We start from the raw sequence: 22,552 nt of genomic DNA, 5'->3' as shown, positions 1-22,552 counted from the left end.
CTCCCCTATCAATGGAAACATCCTCTCTGCATCCACCTTGTCAAGCCCCCTCATAAGCTTATACGTTTTGATAAGATCACCTCTCATTCTTCTGAATTCCAATGAGTAGAGGCACAACCTACTAAACCTTTCCTCATAAGTCAACCCCCTCATCTCCGGAATCAACCTTGTGAACTTTCTCTGAATTACCTAATTTCAGCATTAAAATAGACATTGAGTGGGCGGTATGCATGCAAAAATAATGGAAAGTCTCTAATAGGTCCTACACTTTCTTTAGTTATCCTCTTGCTCTTAATATATTCAAGAACATCTTTAGGTTTTCCTTAATTTTACTTGCCAATAATTTTTCATGCTCTCTCTTAGCATTCCTAATATCTTTTTTAATTTTACCTCTGAACTTTCTATATTCCTCCAAAGATTTGACAGTATTTAGCCATTGGTACATGACATAAGCTTCCCTTTTTTTCTTTATCCTCCCCTGTAAGTCCATAGATATCTAGGGGGATCTAGAATTGTTGTTCTCACCCTTTTTCTTTAAGGGCACATGTTTGGCCTGAGCCCTCTGGATCTCCTCATTGAATGCCTTCCACTGTTCAGACACTGTTTTATCGACAAGTAGCTGTTTCCAGTCCATTATGGTCAAATCACGCCTCAACTTAGCAAAGTTAGCTTTTCCCCAATTTGGACTTTTATTCCTAGTCTATCATTGTCCTTATCCATAACTAACTTGAATCTGACTGAATTATGGTCACTGGCACCCCAGTGCTTTCCCACTAATACGCCTTCCACCTGCCCAGCTTCATTCTCCAAAAATAAATCCAAAATCGCCCTCTCTTATGTTGGACTTGTTACATACAGACTAAAAAGGTTTTCTTGAATGCATTTTAAGAATTCCGCACCCTCTATACCATTCACACTATATTTGTCCCAATACTATCAGGATAGTTAAAATCCCCTACTATTACTGCCCTATGGTTTTTGGACTTCACAGAAATTTGCCTACATATTTTCTCCTCTATCTCCCTCCCACTGTTTGTGGTCTATAATACATACCCAGCAGTGTGATCGCCCCTTTTTTATTTTTCAATTCGACCCATATGGCCTCATTTGATGATCCCTCTAATATATTGTCCCTCCTCACCGCTGTAATAGTTTATTTAATCAATACTGCAACCCCCCCCACTTTTAATCCCCTCTCTGTCTTAAAAATCCTGTAACTAGGAATGTTGAGCTGCCAAACCTGCCCCTCTTTCAGCCATGTCTTCAATGGTTATAATTTCATACTCCCAAGTTTTTACCTGTGCTCTTAGATCATCCGCCTTATTCGCTATACTCCTTGCATTAACAGGATCCAAAGCAATGGCAGGATCGGTCCAAGTCAGCATGGATTTATGAAAGGGAAATCATGCTTGACAAATCTTCTAGACTTTTTTGCTGATGTAACTAGTAGAGTGGATAAGGGAGAATCAGTGGACGCGGTGTATTTGGACTTTCAAAAGGCTTTTGACAAGGTCCCACACAAGAGATTAGTGTGCAAAATTAAGGCACATGGTATTGGGGTAATGTATTGACATGGATAGAGAACTGGTTGGCAGACAGGAAGCAAAGAGTGGGAATAAACGGGTCCTTTTCAGAATGGCAGGCAGTGACTAGTGGGGTGCCGCAGGGTTCAGTGCTGGGACCCCAGCTATTTACAATATACATTAACGATTTAGACGAAGGAATTGAATGCAATATCTCCAAGTTTGCAGATGACACTAAACTGGGTGGCAGTACGAGCTGCAGGGAGGATGCTAAGAGGCTGCAGGAAGACTTGGACAGGTTAGGTGAATGGGCAAATGCATGGCAGATGCAGTATAATGTGGATAAATGTGAGGTTATCAACTTTGGTGGCAAAAACAGGAAGGCAGATTATTATCTGAATGGTGACAGATTAGTAAAAGGGGAGGTACAACGAGACCTGGGTGTCATGGTACATCAGTCATTGACGGTTGTCATGCAGGTACAGCAGGCAGTAAAGAAAGCAAATGACATGCTGGCCTTCATAGCGAGGGGATTTGAGTATAGGAGCAGCGAGGTCTTACTGCAGTTGTACAGGGCCTTGGTGAGACCACATCTTGCGTATTGTGTGCAGTTTTGGTCTCCTAATCTGAGGAAAGATGTGCTTGCTATTGAGGGCGTGCAGCGACGGTTCACCAGACTGATTCCTGGGATGGCAGGACTTATATATGAAGGAAGACTGGAGCAGCTAGGCTTATACTTACTGGAATTTAGAAGAATGAGAGTGGATCTCATAGAAACTTATAAAATTCTGACGAAACTGGACAGGTCAGATGCAGGAAGAATGTTCCCGATGTTGGGGAAGTCCAGAATCAGGAGTCACAGTCTAAAGATAAGGGGTAAGCCATATAGGACTGAGATGAGGAGAAACTTTTTCACCCCGAGAGTTGTGAACCTGTGGAATTCTCTGCCACAGAAAGTTGTTCAGTCCAGTTCGTTGGACATATTCAAAAGGGAGTTAGATGTGGCCCTTACGGCTAAAGGGATCGGGGGTATGGAGAGAAGGCAGGGGTTGGGTACTGAGGTTGCATGATCAGCCATGATGAATAGCAGTGCAGGCTCGAAGGGCCAAATGGCCTGCTCCTGCCCCTATTTTCTATGGTTCTATGTAAAGTATATACCATTTAATACAGGAAGACCTCCTTGATTATTACTTACTAACCCTTGTTTCCTATGTCTCACTTACTAAATTCTTGCTATCCAATTTCTGCTTTGCTTCCTTCCCTATTGAATTTGTTCTCAGGTTCCCATCCCCCTGCCAAGCTAGTTTAAATTCTCCCCAACAGCACTAGCCAAATTCCCCGCGAGGATATTGGTCCCAACACTGTTGAGGTGCAACCCATCCGATTTGTACAGGTGCCATCTCCTCCAGAAGCGGTCCCAATGCCTCAGGAATTTAATGCCCTCCCTCCTACACCAACTTTCCAGCCATGCGATCATCCTCTCTATCCTTCTATTCTTATACTCATTAACACTTGGCACAGGTAGTAACCCGGAGATGACTACCTTTGAGGTCCTCGCCTTTAATTTTCTTCCTAGCTCCCTAAATTCTGTCTCATCCCTCTTTCTATCTATGTTATTGATCCCGATAAGGACCACGACTTCTAGCTGTTTATGCTTTCCCCCCAGAATGCTCTGTGTCCGGTCTGTGACACCCTTGACCCTGGCACCCAGGAGGCACCAAACCATCCTGGAGTCACGTCTGCGGCCGCAGAAATGCCTCTCTGTTTCCCTAATGATTGAATCCCCCACCACTACAGCTCTCTTATTCTTTGTCCCTCCCCCTGTGCAGCTGAGCCACCCGTGGTGTCTTGGAATTGGCTCTGGCTGCACTCCCCAGAGGCACAATTGGCCTCATCGGCGCTCAGAAGAGAATATTGGTTGGAAAACGAGATGGTCTGACGGGCGGACTCCTGCACTATCTGCCTAGCGTTCTTACTCCATCTGATGTTCACCCACTTCTCTTCTACCTGCATGCTTTTAAGCTGCGGGGTGACCACCTCCTGAAATGTACTATCCACGTAGCTCTCAGCCTCGCAGATGTACCGTATTGACTCCAGCCGCCGCTAAAGCTTCGAAATGCGGAGCTCGAGTAGTTGAAGCTGGAGACACCTCCTGCACACGTGGTTGTCTGGACTATTGACTGGACTATTGAAAAAACATGTCCATTGGAAATGGTCAGAAGAATGAGACAAAGCATTCAAGAAGTGTAAAAGCCAATTGATAGAGAGCATCATGTTAGTTCACTATGACGTATCTAAGGTGAACAAGCTAGCATGTGATGTTTCTCCGTATGGAGTTGGGCCAGTGACTTCATGCCGTACGTACTGGGGAGGACAGACCAATTGCTTTTGCTTCACACACTCTCAGTGCCAGTGAGTGTAATTATGCGCAAATCGAGAGGGAAGCTTTGGCATTAATTTTTCGGGTCAAGAAGTTCCACAAATACTTGTATGGTCATAAGTTTACCATCATTACAGAGCATAAGCTCCTGGCAGCAATCCTCCATCCAAAGTCCCAAGTTCCAACATTAGCTGCAGCCCGAATGCAGAGATGGGCTTTGCTTTTGTCAGCAGATACATATGATATTGAATATATCATCATCATAGGCAGTCCCTCGGAGTCGAGGATGACTTGCTTCCACTCTTAGCATGAGTTCTTAGGTGGCTGTACAGTCCAATTTGAGAACCACAGTCTCTGTCACAGGTGGGACAGACAGTGGTTGAAGGAGAGGGTGGGCGGGGAATCTGCTTTGCCGCACGCTCCTTCCGCTGCCTGCGCTTGATTTCTGCATGCTCTTGGCAATGAGACTCGAGGAGCTCAGCGCCCTCCCGGAAGCACTGGTATGTGACCTAATGTTCACTGTTGCTATGGCATGTTGTTAAGTCACATGGACACATTCAATTTATAATGAGCGGTAATCGAGGATGAAACCAGAGGTGAAGTGGTAAACGTTATTGTATGATCAAAAGGTTGTTAATGCAATTCCATTTTTCCTTTACTTTGAAAGAATATTTTGATGGTATTTGTGGTTTATATTTAAAAGATTGTCGTAGGGCTTTAGACAGCAATTTATAAAAGAGGTGTTATTAATGCTGCTTGCAATCCTGCTGTTAGATCTGTTACTACAACAGGTTCTGAAAAGAATCTCATAGTAGCATTAGGAGTATTAGTAAACTGGATTCTGGGGAGATCCCAGCAGATTGGAAAACTGCAAATGTAACGCCCCTATTTAAAAAAGGAGGCAGACAAAAAGTAGTAAACTATAGACCAGTTAGCCTAACATCTGTGGTTGGGAAAATGTTGGAGTCCATTATTAAAGAAGCAGTAGCAGGACATTTGGAAAAGCAAAATTTAGTCAGGCAGTCAGCATGGATTTATGAAGGAGAAGTCATGTTTGACAAATTTGCTGGAGTTCCTTGAGGATGTACCGAACAAGGTGGATAAAGGAGAACCAATGGATGTGGTGTATTTGGACTTTCAGAAGGCATTTGACAAGGTGCCACATAAAAGGTTACTACACAAGATAAAAGTTCACGAGGTTGGGGGTAATATATTAGCATGGATAGAGGATTGGCTAACTAACAGAGAACAGAGAGTCAGGATAAAAGGTTCATTCTCTAGTTGGCAACCAGTAACTAGTGGGGTGCCGCAGGGATCAGTGCTGGGACCCCAACTATTTACAATCTATATTAACGATTTGGAAGAAGGGACTGAGTGTAACGTAGCCAAGTTTGGGAGGAAAAGCAATGTGTGAGGAGGACACAAAAAATCTGCAAAAGGACATATACAGGCTAAGTGAGTGGCCAAAAATTTGGCAGATGGAGTATAATGTTGGAAAGTGTGAGGTCATGCACTTTGGCAGGAAAAATCAAAGAGCAAGTTATTATTTAAATGGAGAAAGATTGCAAAGTGCCGCAGTACAGCAGGACCTGGGGATACTTGTGCATGAAACACAAAAGGATAGTATGCAGGTACAGCAAGTGATCAGGAAAGCCAATGGTATTTTGGCCTTTATTGCAAAGGGGATGGAGTATAAAAACAGGTAAGTCTTGCCACAGCTATACAAGGTTTTGGTTAGGCCACACCTGGATTAATGCGGCAGTTTTGGTTTCCATATTTACGAAAGGATATACTTACTTTGGAGGCAGTTCAGAGAAGGTTCACTAGTTTGATTCTGGGGATGAGGAGGTTGACTTATGAGGAAAGGTTGAGGAGGTTGGGCCTCTACTCATTGGAGTTCAGAAGAATGAGAGGCGATCTTATCGAAATGTATAAGATTATGAGGGGGCTTGACAAGATGGATGTTGAGAGGATGTTTCCACTGATGGGGGAGACTAGAACTAGGGGGCATAATCTCAGAATAAGGGGCCGCTCATTTAAAACAGAGATGAGGAGAAATTTCTTCTCTCAGAGGGTTGTAAATCTGTGGAATTCGCCTCCTCAGAGAGCTATGGAAGCTGGGACATTGAATAAATTTAAGACAGAAATAGACAGTTTCTTAAATGATAAGGGGATAAGGGTTATGGGCAGCAGGTGGGGAAGTGGAGCTGAATCCATGATCAGATCAGACATGATATTGAATGGTGGAGCAGGCATGAGGAGCTGTATGGCCTACTCCTGCTCTTATTTCTTCTGTTCTTATGTTCTTAAAAGGAAGTGAACATTCACAATAAAACCTAATTTTTAAAACGATATTGATAAACATGCATTTTATGTTGACATTTCTCAGTATTTTAACTGACCGAGTACCTATTCATGATTATTGCTGTGATATGTTAATACAGCTTCAGAACATAACTATATGTAATGAACATTTGTTGCTGTCGTGATTGTTTTATGCTTTTATGGTTCAGTGATTGGGGGAAAATTCAACACTGGAGGGGGTACAAAATGGATGCTAGCAGATTGGCTACTGTTTATACACCCGATCACAATTTTCCTTTCCATTGAATTTAATGGGTTAGCAGGGGTCAGTTGTAGAACTGTGCCATCTATTCCAAGGACATCTGCAACCAACCTGCACTGACTGGCAATGCCAGTGTCAGACACTGTCACCTCCTCCCTCAAATTTTCTACCTCCACCCTTCCAATCTAGTGTATGACAGATAAGATGCAGTATCAGACACCGTGCTACTGATATACATATTAAACCAATCAATGTGCATGGCCAACACTTCTCATTGAATAGCAATAGCAGCATGACATGGCTGCCCAATGTCACCACACTACAGCAGTTCCCAGAATAAGAGGGATCATTGATGGCAGCCAATTGATTATTGTAGTTTCAGGTACCTGCTGCTCTTCTCTCACCATTATTTGATCTTCCTCATCTTGCACTTGGTCTCAGCTGGTGCTACCACTTCAACTTCATTAAATGCCTCCTCCAGAATTTGTCCTCCAGCTGACAATGGTGAGAGGGAAGTAGAGTGGTGTGTGATGCTGCCTTAATTGTGGACCTCTACCAATACTGACGGGCTTTGCTTCCCAGGAAGAGGAATCTGCAGGAATGGAGCTCGACTTCGATGGGTAGGCCTTTCAGATGAGACGTTAAACCCTCTCATGGATGTAAACGATCCCATAACACAATTTTGAAGAAGAGCTGGGGAATTTTCCCCTGCCTAATATTTATCCCTCAGCCAACACCTAAAAACAGATCATCTGGTCATTATCACATTTTTGTTTGTGGGACCTTGTTGTGCACAAATTGGTTACTGTGTTTTCCTACATTACAATAGCATCTACATTTCAAAAGCACATCATTGGCTGAAAAGTGTCTTAGATTGCCTTGAGATTGTGAAAGACGCTATGTAAATGCAAGTCTTACTTTCTACTTTCTTCCTTTATATCCAGGGGTGATTTCAACTGCCTGCCTTGTTTCCGCTGGCTAGGCAGGGTTAAAATCACCCCTAATATATCTTACACATTGTGCAGGATTTAGCATTCATCTATCTTACATCCTCGACCTCCCTTCCCTTATATGCAAAGAGATCCAGGGGCCGTCCTTCAAGGGAATCAAGGGATTGTAATTTCTGAACCTTTTGATTCAGATCTAGCTGATTGAGCTAGCTAGTTGGGCGTCTCAGAGACTCCCCTTGCGGGATAAACAAATACCTCATGACCCTTCGGCTCACCCTAGCCCGGAACCAGTGCGCAACAGTCATCAGTGTCAACACTGGAAGCTACAAACGAGACCAAAGAGGAATTCTACTCCAGCCTTGAACAATCCCAGAATGGAGCCCCAAGGTGGGTGACAAGCTGCTTCTCCTTGGCGACTTTAATGCCTGAGTTGGAAAGGAAACAGACCTCTGGAGAGGTGTGATTGGCAGAGAGGGGCTAGAGAAAGCCAACACCAACAGTACCCTCCTCCTGACGAAATGCTTAGAACATGGTCTTGTCATAACCAACATCTTGTTCTGTCATAGAGACAAGTACAAGGCCTCATTGCTACACGCTCGCTCCAAGCACTGGCATTTGCTAGACTACGTCATTGTCCGGGCGAGGGATCACATGGACGTCCGCATCACTCACGCCTTGACAGAAGCTGACAACTGCTGAACTGACCACCGCCTAATCCACTCTGTCATTTCCATCAACGTAGCCTCAAAGCAGTGGTGGCAACAGAAATGCTGCCGCAGGAAAATCAACGCTGGAACACTCAAAGACCCTGCTAAGAAAGCCCTATTCAGCCAGTGCCTCACAACCAATCTGATGATTTCCAGTGAACCGGAGACGCAGAGTGTCCACAGTGCCTGGTCTGCCCTCAAAGCCTCCATAATTAGCACCTGTGAAGAGACGTTCGGTCACTCCATCAAGAAACATCAAGACTGGTTCGACGAGAACAACCAGGAGATCCAGGAGCTCATAAGCTGATAAGGAAACAGCAACACAACTCGAGAGCAAGAAAGTAGCTTTATAGACGTCTGAATGCCAAGGTCCAACATAAAACTCCGACTAAAGAATAGATAGTGGGTGGAAAAAACGTAGGAGATCCAACAACGAGCCGACAACCACGACGTGCGTGGATTCTTTAGCGCAGTCAAGACCACCTACGGCCCAACCACCCAAGGTCCTACCCCATTGAAGGCCAAGAACGGAGAGGCATTCATCGAGGACAGAGGGACAGTCAGTGCTCGCTGGAAGGAGCAGTTCACAGATCTCCTTAACTGAGACTCTGTCTTTGACGCGAGTGTACTCGACTCCATCCTGCAGCACGCTATCCACCACCACCTCAGCACAACTCCAGCCCGGAATGAAGTTGAAAAGGCCATCTGACAACTGAAGAACACCAAGGCCTCAGGAGCAGATGGAATCCTCACCGAAGCACTAAAGCATGGCGGAGAAGCACTATTGGCGTGAATCCATGAATTCATTTCTGTTATTTGGAAGGAGGAGAGCATGCCAGGGGATCTCAGAGACACTGTAATTGTGACCATCGTCAAGAAAGGTGACAAGTCCTATCGCGGTAATTACAGAGGAGTTTCCTTGCTGTCTGCCGCAGGGAAAGTCATTGCAAGAATCCTCCTCAAGCGCCTTCTCCCAATGGCTGAAGAGCTCCTTCCCCCAATGGCTGAAGAGCTCCTTCCAGAGATGCAATGAGGATTCCGCCCACTAAGGGGCACAATGAACATGATCTTCACCGCACGTCAAATTCATAAAAATGCAGGGAGCAGCACCAGCCTCTGTACATGGCCTTCTTTGACCTCACAAAGGCCTGCAACACTGTCAACCTGGAGGAATTATGGAGTGTCCTCCTCAAATTTGGCTGCCCTCAAAAGTTCATTATGATCTTCTGCCTGCTCCACGATGACATGATCCTGACCAACGGATCCACCACAGACCCAATACATGTGTGGACAGGGTCAAGCAAGGCTGTGTCATCGCACCAACGTTCTTCTCGATTGTCCTTGTTGCAATGCTACATCTCACCCTCAATAAGCATCCTGCTGGAGTGGAGCTAACTACAGAACAAATGGGAAACTGTTCAACCTCCGCCGCCTCCAGACCAGGTCAAAGGTTATCCCATCCTTTGTCATTGAATTACATTATGCAGACGATGCATGAGTTCGGAGGTCGAACTCCAAACCACTGTCAACACCTCCACCGAAGCGTACAAGAGTATGGGCCTTACACTAAACATCCGTAAGACAAAGGTTCTCTACCAACCTGCCCCTATCACACAGTACTGTGCCCCGACTATCAAGATCCAGGATGAGGCCTTGGACAATGTGGACCATTTTCCATACCTCGGGAGCCTACTGTCAACAAGGACAGACGTCGATGACGAAGTCCAACATCGTCTTCAGTGTGCTAGTGCAGACTTCAGAAGCCTGAGGAAGAGGGTGTTAGAAGACCAGAACCTCAAACCCGGCACCAAGCTTATGGTCTGCAGAGCAGATGTGTTACCTGCTCTCCTATATCTTTCAGAGACATGGAATATATACAGCAGGCACCTCAAAGCACTGGAGAAACATAGAAACATAGCAACATAGAAATTTGCAGCACAGAAGGAGGCCATTTCGGCCCATCGTGTCCATGCCGGCCGACAAAGAGCCGCACGGCCTTCGGTCAGCGGCCCTGAAGGTTACATATAAACCTATGAACAATGAACAACGGCGGAAAGGAAAAGAGCACCCAGTCCAACCATTCTGTCTCACTCAATTGCGACACCCGTTATACTGAAACCTTCTACTCTCCTCCCCAACCGGAGCCATGTGATCTCCTGGGAGAGGCAAAAACTCGATAAAGACTCAGGCCAATTTAGGGAGAAAAGAAATCTGGGAAAATTCCTCTCCAATCCAGGCGATTGAAACTAGTCAGGAGATCATCCTGGCTGTATTCGATTCCCTGCAGTACTTACCATTATATCTGCACAGGTCATGGCACTTAAAGTGCCCATCCAACCATCTCTTAAAAGTGGTGAGGGTTTCTGCATCCCCACTCTTCCAGATCCCCACAACCTCTGCGTAAAGAAGCCCCCACTCAAATCCCCTCTAAACCTTCCACCAACCACCTTAAAACTATGCCCCCTCGTAATAGACCCCTCTACCAATGGAAATAGGCCTTTACTATCCACTATGTCCAGGCCCCTCAATATTTTGCACACTTCAATGAGGTCTCCTCTCAACCTCCTCTATTCCAATGAGAACAAACCCAGCCTATCCGATCTGTCCTCACAACTAAGATTCTCCACTCCAGGCAGCATCCTAGTAAATCTCCTCTGCACCCTCTCTAGAGCAATCATGTCCTTCCTATAATACGGCGAGCAGAACTGCATGCAGTACTCCAGCTGTGGCCTCACCAAAGTATTATACAAATTAAGCATAACCTCCCTACTCTTATATTCTATGCCTCGGCTAATAAAGGCAAGCATTTCATATGCCGTCTTAACCACCTTATCCACCTGGCCTGCTAATTTCAGTGTTCTGTGGACCAATGGTGGAGCTTTGAAGGCGTGGCCTATTCAGTTGGAGCTGTGCTGCTGTGAGAGAAGGAGCTTGCTGCTTTGCTCCTGCCTGGAAGGCCGAGAGTGAATCCTGAGACCAGCCTAGGAAGAGGAGGAAGGGGCTGGCTTACTACAGTTCAACATCCAGAGGGAGAGGAGGAGAGCAGAAAATTTATCAACTTATTACTACTACAGAGAGTTGGAGAGAGGGGGAAAAGAACAACCTGAGAAAACACCATCCAGTGTGGAAGGAGGGAGAGCCATTTCTACAATCTTCGACAGATGGGTGTGTTTTGGTGCATTCCCCGAAAGACTTTGTTGTATCAGTGGAGGGAGGAAAGAAGACCATCTCGAGGGCCGGAACATCGCGGGGGGTGTGTGTGTGTGGAAGTGTGTGTGGGGGTCTTGCTTACAGCTAGGCCCCAAACACCACTGAAGCACCCCTCCCCCATTGCCTAGCCTGGGATAGCTGGAGCTACCTGGCTGAAGTATTACTAATCACCATACTTAACATCGTTGGGAGTGTGTGCCCAGGTGGTTCCAGCTGCCCCAGATGAAGACATCTTCTCCCCCCACCCGAAGACCATCTACAAGGACTGTGTCTTGTTTTTTTCCATCATCTGGAGAGTACACCTTTGTTTTCACGGCCTCCGGCGGGGGGGAGGGAGAACGTCCGATCGGAAAGAAGGCGCGGAGGAAGGCGAAACATCTTGAGGCGGGTCCCCTCAGTGCGCCAGACAGCTTGAACACCACGCTCAGCCCAACCCTGACACCGGCGAGCATGGGGTGCCCTGAGCCCGTGCCCGAGCCTTTGACCAATATCACAGAGGGGCTCGGGCGCGGGCAAGAAAAGAAAAAGGGGGGGATGGAGCGGGAGGCCTCAGCAGACATGGAGGTCTCCATGCCTCCGCACACCCCCAGGAACAAAAGGAGGCGCCACTCCAATGAGGCGGAGGGAAAACAACATCCCTCCGTGGAGGAGTCGGTGCCCGCCGCGTGTCCCCTACCAGCGCCCCCAAACTGCGCCGTAGGCGAGAGGAGTCTGTCCCCGGGGAGGGTGAGACTGTCGAGGCTGCCCAGCCTCTGCCTCCCGGGGATGGCGTGGAAGATCTGCCTGTCATAGGGGGCGTGGGGCAGGCGGAGGAATGCGTAGCTGCCGGGTTGAGCGTCCCGGGTACTGAGACGGGCGGGGCCGAAAAGGCCGAACCTGAGCCCGCCCAGCCTTTATCCAACTTCCCCCGGGATTTGCTCGACTCGGCAGAAACTGAAAATGTTAATAATTTTACAGAACATCCACACGCTGGGCCGGGGGGTGGCGGCGGGGAGGTGGAAGAACACCAACCCTCGCCCCCTACTTTGGAGCTGGGGTACTTGGAGGACCTGGAACATTTCTTTGACCAGGTCTCTCCGCGTTCCCCGGCTCCTGGGGCGGAGGAGGAACCCCTTCCGCTGTCGCTTCCTGACCCAGCACTGCTTTTAAAAGAGCCCAGTGGGGACTCCTCTGCTGACGATCCTGGGGGTGGGATCGGGGCAGAGCCAGGGTTGGATGGAGCGGCCGGGCCGTTTGCTGTACCTCGTGCGGTCGACGGGCCGGCTGCTGGCGGCAACCTCCCGGAGGGGGACGGGGACTAAGTGGGGGACGAGGGAGAAGATCTCGAGTCTATCGCCAGTGAAGCGGTGGATCTCCTCGTGCCCGCCGCTGAGTCCCCCCTCATTCCTGCAAAGGAACTCCGAGACTTTTTGGTCCAGAGCCATGGTCGTCGCAACCGAGCCCATCTGGCCCTGGAAAGATGGTCCGAGTTGGGGCTGCTCGTCGCGTCCGTCCGCGCCGCCACTAAAACCATGGCCGTGGGCGGGCACTTATCAAAGGCGCAAGGCCTTGAGCTGCGCCGGCTCAAAAGGTTCCTCGCTGGGCTGCTGAAGGAGTGGAGGTCAACAAATGACTCCACTCCCCCCGCCACAATAGGTTAGGTAGAGGTTGCACTATGCTCTAGTCATGAAGATAACCATAGCCAGCCTCAACATCAACGGCGGCAGAGAGGCACGCCGTAGATTTAACAATTTTTCGCTCCTGCGGTAGGGGAAATATGCGGTGTGCTTCCTGCAAGAAACCCATACCGTTCCGAGAGACGAAGCCACGTGGCTCCTGGAATGGCAAGGAGAGGTCCGCATGAGCCACCTCACTACCACTTCTTGTGGGGTGGCCATCTTGTTGGCCCCGCATTTTCAGCCGGAGATCTTGGGGGTCGAGGACCCCGTGCCAGGCCGCTTGCTGCACGTCACGGTTCGCCTTGCGGAGCTGACCAGCGCCCTCAACCGACTCTCGAGGGGAAAAGCCCCGGGGCTGGACGGTCTGACCGTGGAGTTCCACAGGGCGTTCTGGGACGTCCTGGGGGGTGAGTACGCGCGGGTCCTGGGGGAAAGTCTGGCGACTGGGGAGATACCCCTCTCTTGGCGCAGGGCAGTCAACGTCCTGCTGCCTAAGAAGGGCGATCTCCGCCTCCTTAAATACTGCCGCCTGGTCTCCCTCCTCAGCACGGACTACAACACCTTCACCAGGGTGATGTCTGCTCGCCTTGGCGCCGTGCTGGACCACATGATCCACCCCGACCAGTCCTACACGGTCCCGGGCCGGACAATCCACGATAACATCCATGTGGTCCGGGACCTCATTCATCATTTCCAGGAGGCTGGTCTGTCGGTCGCCTTCCTATCTCTCGACCAAGAAAAGGCGCTCGACAGGCTGGATCACGACTATCTGTTCGGGACTCTGCGCGCTTTCGGGTTCGGGATGCATTTCGTCGCCCGGATCCGACTTTTGTACGCCGCCGCGGAGTGTCTGATAAAGGTTAACAGGTCCTTGACGGCGCCCCTTCGCTTTGGGAGAGGGGTGCGCCAGGGATGCCCCATGTCCGCCCAGTTATATGCCATCTGCGTGGCTTCTTTCCTGCGCCTCCTGCGGACGAGGTTGACGGGACTGGCTCTGCAAGGGCCAGGCGTGGAGGTCGTCCTCTCGGCTTATGCCGATGACTTGCTCCTCGCGGTAGAGGATCCCGCTGACCTGCGGAGGATGCATGAGTGCCTGGAGATTTACTCGGCCGCATCCTCCGCCAGGATCAACTGGGAGAAATGTTCCGGACTCCTGGTGGGTCAGTAGCGGGTGGACTCCCTGCCGGAGGAGCTCAGGCCTTTGGCCTGGAGCACGACCCATCTCCTCTATCTGGGAGTCTACCTTAGCCCCGACAAGAAAGCCTGGCCGGCGAACTGGCAAGAGCTGGAGGCCAAGGTCGCCGCTCGCCTAGGGCGCTGGACAGGACTGCTCCGAGTGCTGTCCTACAGGTGTCGAGTACTAGTCATAAACCAGCTGGTGGCCGCCATGCTGTGGTTCCGGCTGGTCACTTTGTCCCCTCCCCCTGCGTTTGTCACCAAGATACAGAAGAAGCTGGTGCACTTCTTCTGGAACAACAGGAAGCACTGGGTCTCTGCCGCGGTCTTGAGTCTCCCGCTTGGGGAGGGCGGTCAGTCGTTGGTGTGCGTCAGCGCCCAGCTCGCGACTTTCCGTCTTCAGACCCTGCAGAGATACCTTTACGTCGAGCCCCTTCCTACGTGGCGTGCTCTGGCGATGTATTTCTTCCGCCAGCAGCACGGCCTCAACTACGACACGCAGCTCCTGTATGTGAGCTTGGAGGGCGTCAGGACCGCCGTCCAGGAGCTGCCTGTCTTTTACAAGGAACTCACCAGGATCTGGAACAAAGTCTCCACCAAGCGCAGCTCTCCACCGGCTGGAGTGGCGGCTGTCCTGCAGGAGCCGCTGCTCGGGAATTCGTACCTCCACGACCGAGGTTTTAGGTGGCAGTCGGACGAGAGGGCTGTGGCTGGCAAGGTGACCAGGGTCAGGGACCTGCTCGATGGCGGAGGAGTGGGCTAAATTCGGCCGACCTCCGCTACGCGGCCGATGCCATCGAGTCGCTAAAATGAGCTCTGGGCCCTGACTCCGTTAGGTGCATCGAGGAGGCTCAAGCATGTGGGGAGATCCCGTCCGAACTGACCCCCGTCCGCACGGAATTCCTCATCGGCGCCAAACCCTGGAACCTCCCTCGGGAGCCGGCGACTCACAACTTGAGCCGCCTCGGGGAAATCCCCTCCATGCCTTTCAGTTCCGCGCGGAGGGGTTTCCTGTACGGGCTGCTCCTGCACACTCTCAACTTTGCCATCCTCGCCTGCCGTCCGGACATGCCATGGTGTACCATCTTGCCGTCCGGAGGAGGCGGCGGTCCCCGATGGAGGGCACTCTACCCGGGAGTCCTCCCACTATTTATCGGGGACTTGGCCTGGAGGGTGGTGCACGGAGCAGTGCCGTGCAATAAATTTTTAAGCCGGTTCAAGGGCTCCCAGGCCGCCTGCAATTTCTGCGGTCTGTAAAAGTCCGTGTTCCATGTTTTTATTGAATGCATGAGGTTGCAGCCCCTGTTTTATTATTTAAAGGGGCTGCTCCTGAAATTCTGGCTGCACTTCAGTCCCACGCTCCTGATCTTTGGGCACCCTGTGCGGAGGGGAGCGGGTAGGTCCGAGGGCCTCCTCGTAGGACTGCTCCTGGGCACGGCCAAGGGTGCCATCAGCCGGTCCAGGCAGCGGGCGGTCGAGGGGGTCATTCAGCCTGACTGCCTGCCTGTCTTCTGCACGTACATCCGTGCCAGGGTGTCCTTCGAGATGGAGCACGCGGTGTCCACCGGTACGCTTGCAGCCTTCCGCGAGAGGTGTGCACCGGAGGGACTGGAGTGCATCGTTACCCCCGGCAACCAAATTTTAATTTGATTTTATTTATTTTACAGTTTGATTTGTTTTAATTGCTGGTTTTAGTGTCCCCCTCCCCTTTTATAGGGGGCACTTGTAGAATTAATGATTTCATGGCCCAAAAATTAAAAATAAAATGTCAAAAAATGTCACCAAAAAAAACAAGCAAACAAACAAACAAAAAAAAACAAAAAAAGGGCAGTTTGAAAAATGTTTGGAGTGTCCCCCAGATTGGGGGGCATTTGATTTAATGGTTATTTCGTTATCCAACCAAAAAGAGTTCTGTGGACAAGCACTCCAAGGTCCCTTTGTTCATCTACACTATTAAGTGGCTTACCACTTAATGTGTATACCCTTTCCTTATTAGCCCTCCCAAAGTGCATTACCTCACACTTTTCGAAATTAAATTCCATTTGCTACTGCTCTGCCCACCTGACCAGTAGATTGATATACTCATGCAACCCATGACTTTCCTCTTCATTATCAACCACACAGCCAATTTTAGTATCGTCGAACACTTCTTAATTGTGCTCCCTATATTCAAATCTAAATCGTTGATATATACCACAAAAAGCAAGGGACCCAGTACTGAGCCCTGTGGAACCCTACTGGAAACATCATTCCAGTCACAAAAACATGCATCAACCATTACCCTTTGTTTCCTACCCCCAAGCAAAATTTGGATCCAACTAGCCACTTTGCCCTGAATCCCATGGGCTTAAACCTTCATGACCAATCTACCATGTGGGACCTTATCAAAAGCTTTGCTGAAGTCCATATACACTACATCGTATGCACTACCCTCATCGACCCTCTTGGTTACTGTTATGTATGAATAAAGATTCTGACTAGATACTGTGAGCTCAAAGTAAATTGTGACCGTAGTCTTTTATTGGAGGTCTCCAGCATGCCTCTCCAGCCTGTGAGGCTTCCTTAAGTACCAGTGCTTCCAAGGGATTGTGGAATCCCTTGGGACTCGAGGGGATGAGCCCTCTGGTGGCTGCACAAGGTATTTACAGGTTTACATATATAACAACACTCCCCCCCAAAGTCAATAGTGTAACTATTTACAAGGTGATTCAATCTTGGGGCCTTTCTTTCCTTGATTGATCATCTCGGTGCAAATGCTGGTGTTGGGGAATCATTTGTTTGGCCCTCGCTGGGCTGCTGTGCAGCTGTCCTTGCTGGGCTGCCTAGCGTGGTGAGTCCTGCTGGGCTGCTGCAGGTGATGGGTTCTGCTTCGTGGTCAACCGCGGTGTCGGTTGCCACTGGTATGTATGTTGGGGGGTCAAAGAAGGTAGGGTCCAATGTGGGTTGCTCTGGATAGTCCGTGAATCTGAATTTGATTTGGTCCAAGTGTTTCCAGTGAATGAGTCCATTTGAAAATTTGATGCGAAACACCCTACTCCCCTCTTTGGCCACAATAGTGCCGGGAAGCCACTTGGGACCTTGTCCATTGTTCAACACAATTACAGGATCATTGATGTCAATTTCGTGTGACACATTTGCGCTATGATGATATGTACTTTGTTGAAGTCGCCTGCTCTCTACCTGTTCATGTAGATCAGGATGGACTAATGAGAGCCTTGTCTTAAGTACCCTTTTCATGAGCAGTTCAGCAGGTGGGATCCCAGTGAGCGAGTGTGGTCTCGTGCGGTAGCTAAGCAGGACTCGGGATAGGCGAGTCTGCAGTGAGCCTTCAGTTACCCTCTTCAAGCTCTGCTTGATGGTTTGCACTGTTCTCTCTGCCTGACCATTGGATGCTGGTTTGAACGGGGCAGATGTAACATGTTTGATCCCATGAACTCTTTGAACTCGGCACTGAAGAAACATGGCCCGTTGTCGCTCACAAGGACATCAGGCAGGCCGTGCATGGCAAACATGAACCGCAGGCTTTCAGTAATGGCAGCGATGTGCTTGCCGACATTATCTCACACTCAATCTATTTGGAGTATGCATCTACAACCACGAGGAACATTTTACCCAAAAATGGGCCTGCATGGACTCTGGACCACAGTTTGGATCGCCGAGACCAGAAACTTAGTGGCGCCTCCCTGGGTGCATTGCTTAACTGCGAGCATTTGTTACATTTGTGCATTCAAGACTCTAAGTTCACATCAATACCGGGCCACCACACGTGGGATCTGGCTATCGCTTTCATCATTATAATGCCTGGGTGAGTACTGTGGAGATCACTGATGAAGTTGTCCCTGCCCTTCTTGCGGACCCGATTACCCCACAGAAGGCAGTCTGCCTGTATAGACATTTCATCTTTGCGCCGCTGGTACGGCTTTATCTTTTCCTGCATTTCCATTGGGACACTGGACCAGCTCCTGTGAACCAAACAATTTTTTACGAGCGACAGTAAGGGGTCCTGGCTCATCCAGGTTCTAATCTGTCGGGCTGTGACGGGTGATTGCTCACTCTCGAATGCTTCCATTACCATGACTAAATCTGCGGGCTGTGCCATTTCCACCCCTGTGGAGGGCAATGACAGTCTACTGAAAGCATCGGCACAGTTTTCTGTGCCTGGCCTGTGGCGGATGGGCACGTGAGCGCCCATCTCTGGATGTGGGCTGATGCATTTGTATTTATCCCCTTACTTTCAGAAAAAAGGGATATCAGTGGCTTATGCTCAGTTTTCAATTAAAATTTGAGTCCAAACAGATATCGATGCATTTTCTTTACCCCATGAACATACGCTAACGTTTCTCTTTCAATCATGCTGTAGGCTCTCTCAGTCTTAATCAGACTTCTGGATGCATAAGCAACCGGTTGCCATTTCGCTGATTCATTGTCTTGTTGCAATACGTACCCCGTACGATGACGCATCACATGCTAGTACCAAATGCTTACCTGGATTATACAACACAGCAATTTGTTTGAGCATAACAATTTTCTAGCTTTTACAAAGGCATTTTCTTGGCTTTTACCCTATGCCTATTCGTCTCCTTTACGCAGTAAGATGTGCAGTGGTTCTAACAGTGTGCTGAGACCCTGTAAGAAGTTACCAAAGTAGTTCAGGAGTCCCAGAAACAACCACAGCTCCGTCATGTTCTGTGGCCTCGGTGTGTTCTCGATTGCCTCCATCTTTGAATCGGTGGGCCTGATACCGTCCGCCGCAATTCTTCTCAGGAACTCCACTTCAGGCACCAGGAAAACGCACTTTAAGCATTTTAACCTGAGCCCCACGCAGTTGAGTCGACTATGAACCTCCTTCAGGTTCTGCAGATGCTCGACTGTGTCCCAACCTGTAACCAAGATGTCATCCTGGAAGACCACTGTGCGCAGGACCGACTTCAGTAAGCTTTCCATGTTTCTCTGGAATATCGCCACGGCTGATCGAATCCCAAACGGGCATCTGTTGTAAATGAAGAGATCTTTGTGCGTGTTGATGCAGGTGAGGCCCTTCGATGATTCCTCCAGTTCCTGCGTCATGCAGGCCGAGGTCAAGTCCACTTTCGTGAATGTCTTTCCTCCCGCCAGTGTCGCAAAAAGGTCGTCTGCCTTTGGTAGTGGGTATTGATCCTGCAGGGAGAAACGATTGATAGTTACTTTGTAATCACCACAGATACTGATGGTGCCATCTCCCTTGAAGACTGAGATAATCGGACTGGCCCACTCGTTGAATTCGATCGACGAAATGATGCCCTCTTGTTGCAGCCAGTCCAGCTAAATCTCCACACGCTCTCTCATCATGTACGGTACTGCTCTCGCCTTGTGATGGATGGGTCGCGCCCCCAGAATGAAATGCATCTACACTTTTGCTCCTTGGAACTTCCCGATGCCTGGTTCGAACAGCGAGGGGAACTTGTTTAAGGCCTGGGCACACGAAGTGTCATCTATGGACATGAGCGCTCAGACATCGTTCCAGTTCCAGCATATTTTTCCCAGCCAGCTCCTGCCGAGCAGCATGGGACCATCATCCGGTACCACGCAGAGTGGTAGCTTGTGCACCGCTCCATTGGAGGAGACCTTTACAGTAGCACTGCTAATTACGAGAATCAGTTCCTTTGTGTAAGTTCTCAGTTTAGTGCGAATGGGAGTCAGGACTGGCCTTGAGGCCTTGCTGCACCACAATTTATCGAGTCTTTTTGCCCATTATGGATTGGCTTGCGCCCGTGTCAAGCTCCATTGACACCGGGAGTCCATTTAATTCAACCTTCAGCATTATCAGGGGATACTTTGTGGTAAATGTGTGCAATCCATATACCTCTGCCTCCTCAATCTGAGGCTCTGGTTCGTTGTGATCCGCCGTGGATCTGTCCTCCTCTGCAACATGGTGGTTTGCAGGATTAGCAGGGTTTGCAGCTCGCCTGCACATACATTGGAGGTGTCCCATTGTTCCAACGTACCATTTGAAGCGGCAGTCGAGGAGGCCTATAAAAGGTCCGGGAGTTTGGGAGCAACGGGAATTCGAGGAGGCGGCAGTCGAGGAGGTCTATAAAAGTCCTGGGAGTTTGGGAGCAGCGGGAGTTCGAGGAGGCCGCAGTCGAGGAGGCCTATAAATGGCCCGGGAGTTCGGGAGCAGCGGGAGTTCGAGGAGGCAGCAGTCGAGGAGGCCTATAAAAGGCCCAGGAGTTCGGGAGCAGCAGGAGTTCGAAGAGGCGGCAGTCGAGGAGGCCTATAAAAGGCCCGGGAGTTCGGGAGCAGCGGGAGTTCGAGGATGCGGCAGTTGAGGAGGCCAGCTGGTGCAGGGGCAGAAGGTAAACAAAGAAGTAGAAAGAAATCAAAGGGTGACGTCACAGCCAAGCGGGTAAGTGATTGGCTGGTGGATTGGTGAGTATCTAATCTTTTTTTTCTTCTTTTTATTTCCTTATCAGTAGGTAACCTTTGATATTGTTGCCAAATTAAGTTAATTTAAGGGGTAAGTCATGGCAGGAGAGCCCAGACCTGTGTCATGTTCCTCCTGTGCTATGTGGGAAGCCAGGGATGCTTCCAGTGTCGCTGACGACGACATGTGCTGGAAGTGTATCCTGCTGCAGCACCTGAAAGACCGCATTGCGGCACTGGAGCTGCGCATGGATTCACTCTGGAGCATCCACGATGCTGAGGATATCGTGAATAGCACATTTAGTGAGTTGGTCACACCGCAGGCAAAGGTTACTCAGGCAAATAAGGAATGGGTGATCATCAGGCAGAGCAGCGGAAGAAAGGTAGTGCAGGGGTCCCCTGCGATCATTCCACTCCAAAACATATACACCATTTTGGGTTCTGTTGGGGGATTACTTATCAGGGGAAGGCAGCAGCAGCCAAGCTCATGGCACCATGGGTAGCTCTGCTGCACAGGAGGGCAGGAAGAAGAGTGGGAGAGCTATAGTGGTAGGGGATTCGATTGTAAGGGTAATAAATAGGCATTTCTGCGGCCGCAATCGAGACTCCAGGATGGGATGTTGCCTCCCTGGTGCAAGGGTCAAGGATGTCTTGGAGCAGCTGCAGGACATTTTGGAGAGGGAGGGTGAACAGCCAGTTGTCGTGTTGCATATAGGTACCAATGATATAGGTAAAAAATGGGATGAGGTCCGACAAGCTGAATTTAGGGAGCTAGGAGTTAAATTAAAAAGCAGGACCTCAAAGGTAGTAATCTCAGGATTACTACCAGTGCCACGTGTGAGTCAGAGTAGGAATTGCAGGATAGCTAAGATGATTACGTGGCTTGAGGAATGGTGCAGAAGGGAGAGATTGAAATTCCTGGGACATTGGAACCGGTTCTGGGGGAGGTGGGACCAGTTCAAACCAGATGGTCTGCACCTGGGCAGGACCGGAACCAATGTCCTAGGGGGACTGTTTGCTAGTGCTGTTGGGGAGGGGTTAAACTAATACGCCATGTGGATGGGAACTGTGATATATTCACAGAGTACAAGCACACACAGCTTCTAACATGGCAGGCTGCTCTGTTGGAAGCCACCGGAACATGCCTGGTTCTGTTTATTATTAACTCTATAATTGCAGTACACAATACGTCCACATCCACAGTGTGGAGCTACAAACATTACAAGCTTACAGACATTACACTTCTCCCTCCTTAATGATGACGTTATTATAACAACATCATACATAACTTGCATGGTTATACATAACCAGGATATAGACTTTTTTTTTTCCATATTTACAAATTTAACTTAACCACTTGGTTTCTGTTTCGAAGAGGATACCTTCGCTCTCAAACAGAACCTTCCAAACATGGTCTTGAATCTAAACTCCTTCGAGGCTCCTCCTGAGGAACGTTTTCCTCCACGGAATTTCCTTGATTTTCATTTGAACTCACTCTAACTTCAGGTTGTTTGTTTTCCTGACTCGGACTCAAACTTACATTCTGATTTTCTCTTGGATTTGTTTCCAGTACATTAGATGTAGGATATGCGACTGGTATATCAAAACTATCTGATGAGTCAGAATTAATTGAATCATTCCCACCTTCAACTCCTTCCATGTCTGTAGGTAAAATGTGATCAATATGAACAAACCTAACCTATCCATTATCAAAGATTTTGACCAAATATGTGCGAGGACCACATATCTTCACCATTCTTCCTGGTAACCACTTTAACCATTTATGGTGATGGTTCTTCACTCTTACCTTCTGGTTTAAATTCACACTTCTCTCTTTTACTCTACCTCTATCATGATTCTCTTTCTTTCTAATTGTTATCTCTTCCAGAGACTGTGCCAAATTTGGTTTTAACAACGAGAATCTGGTTCATGACTGTCGTTTGAGAAAAAACTCTGCTGGTGTTCTACCAGTAGTTGTTT

The sequence above is a fragment of the Pristiophorus japonicus genome, chromosome 10 (assembly GCF_044704955.1).
Source record: "Pristiophorus japonicus isolate sPriJap1 chromosome 10, sPriJap1.hap1, whole genome shotgun sequence".
Classification (NCBI taxonomy): Eukaryota; Metazoa; Chordata; class Chondrichthyes; family Pristiophoridae; genus Pristiophorus; species Pristiophorus japonicus.
Note: the sequence above shows the minus strand (reverse complement) of the source record.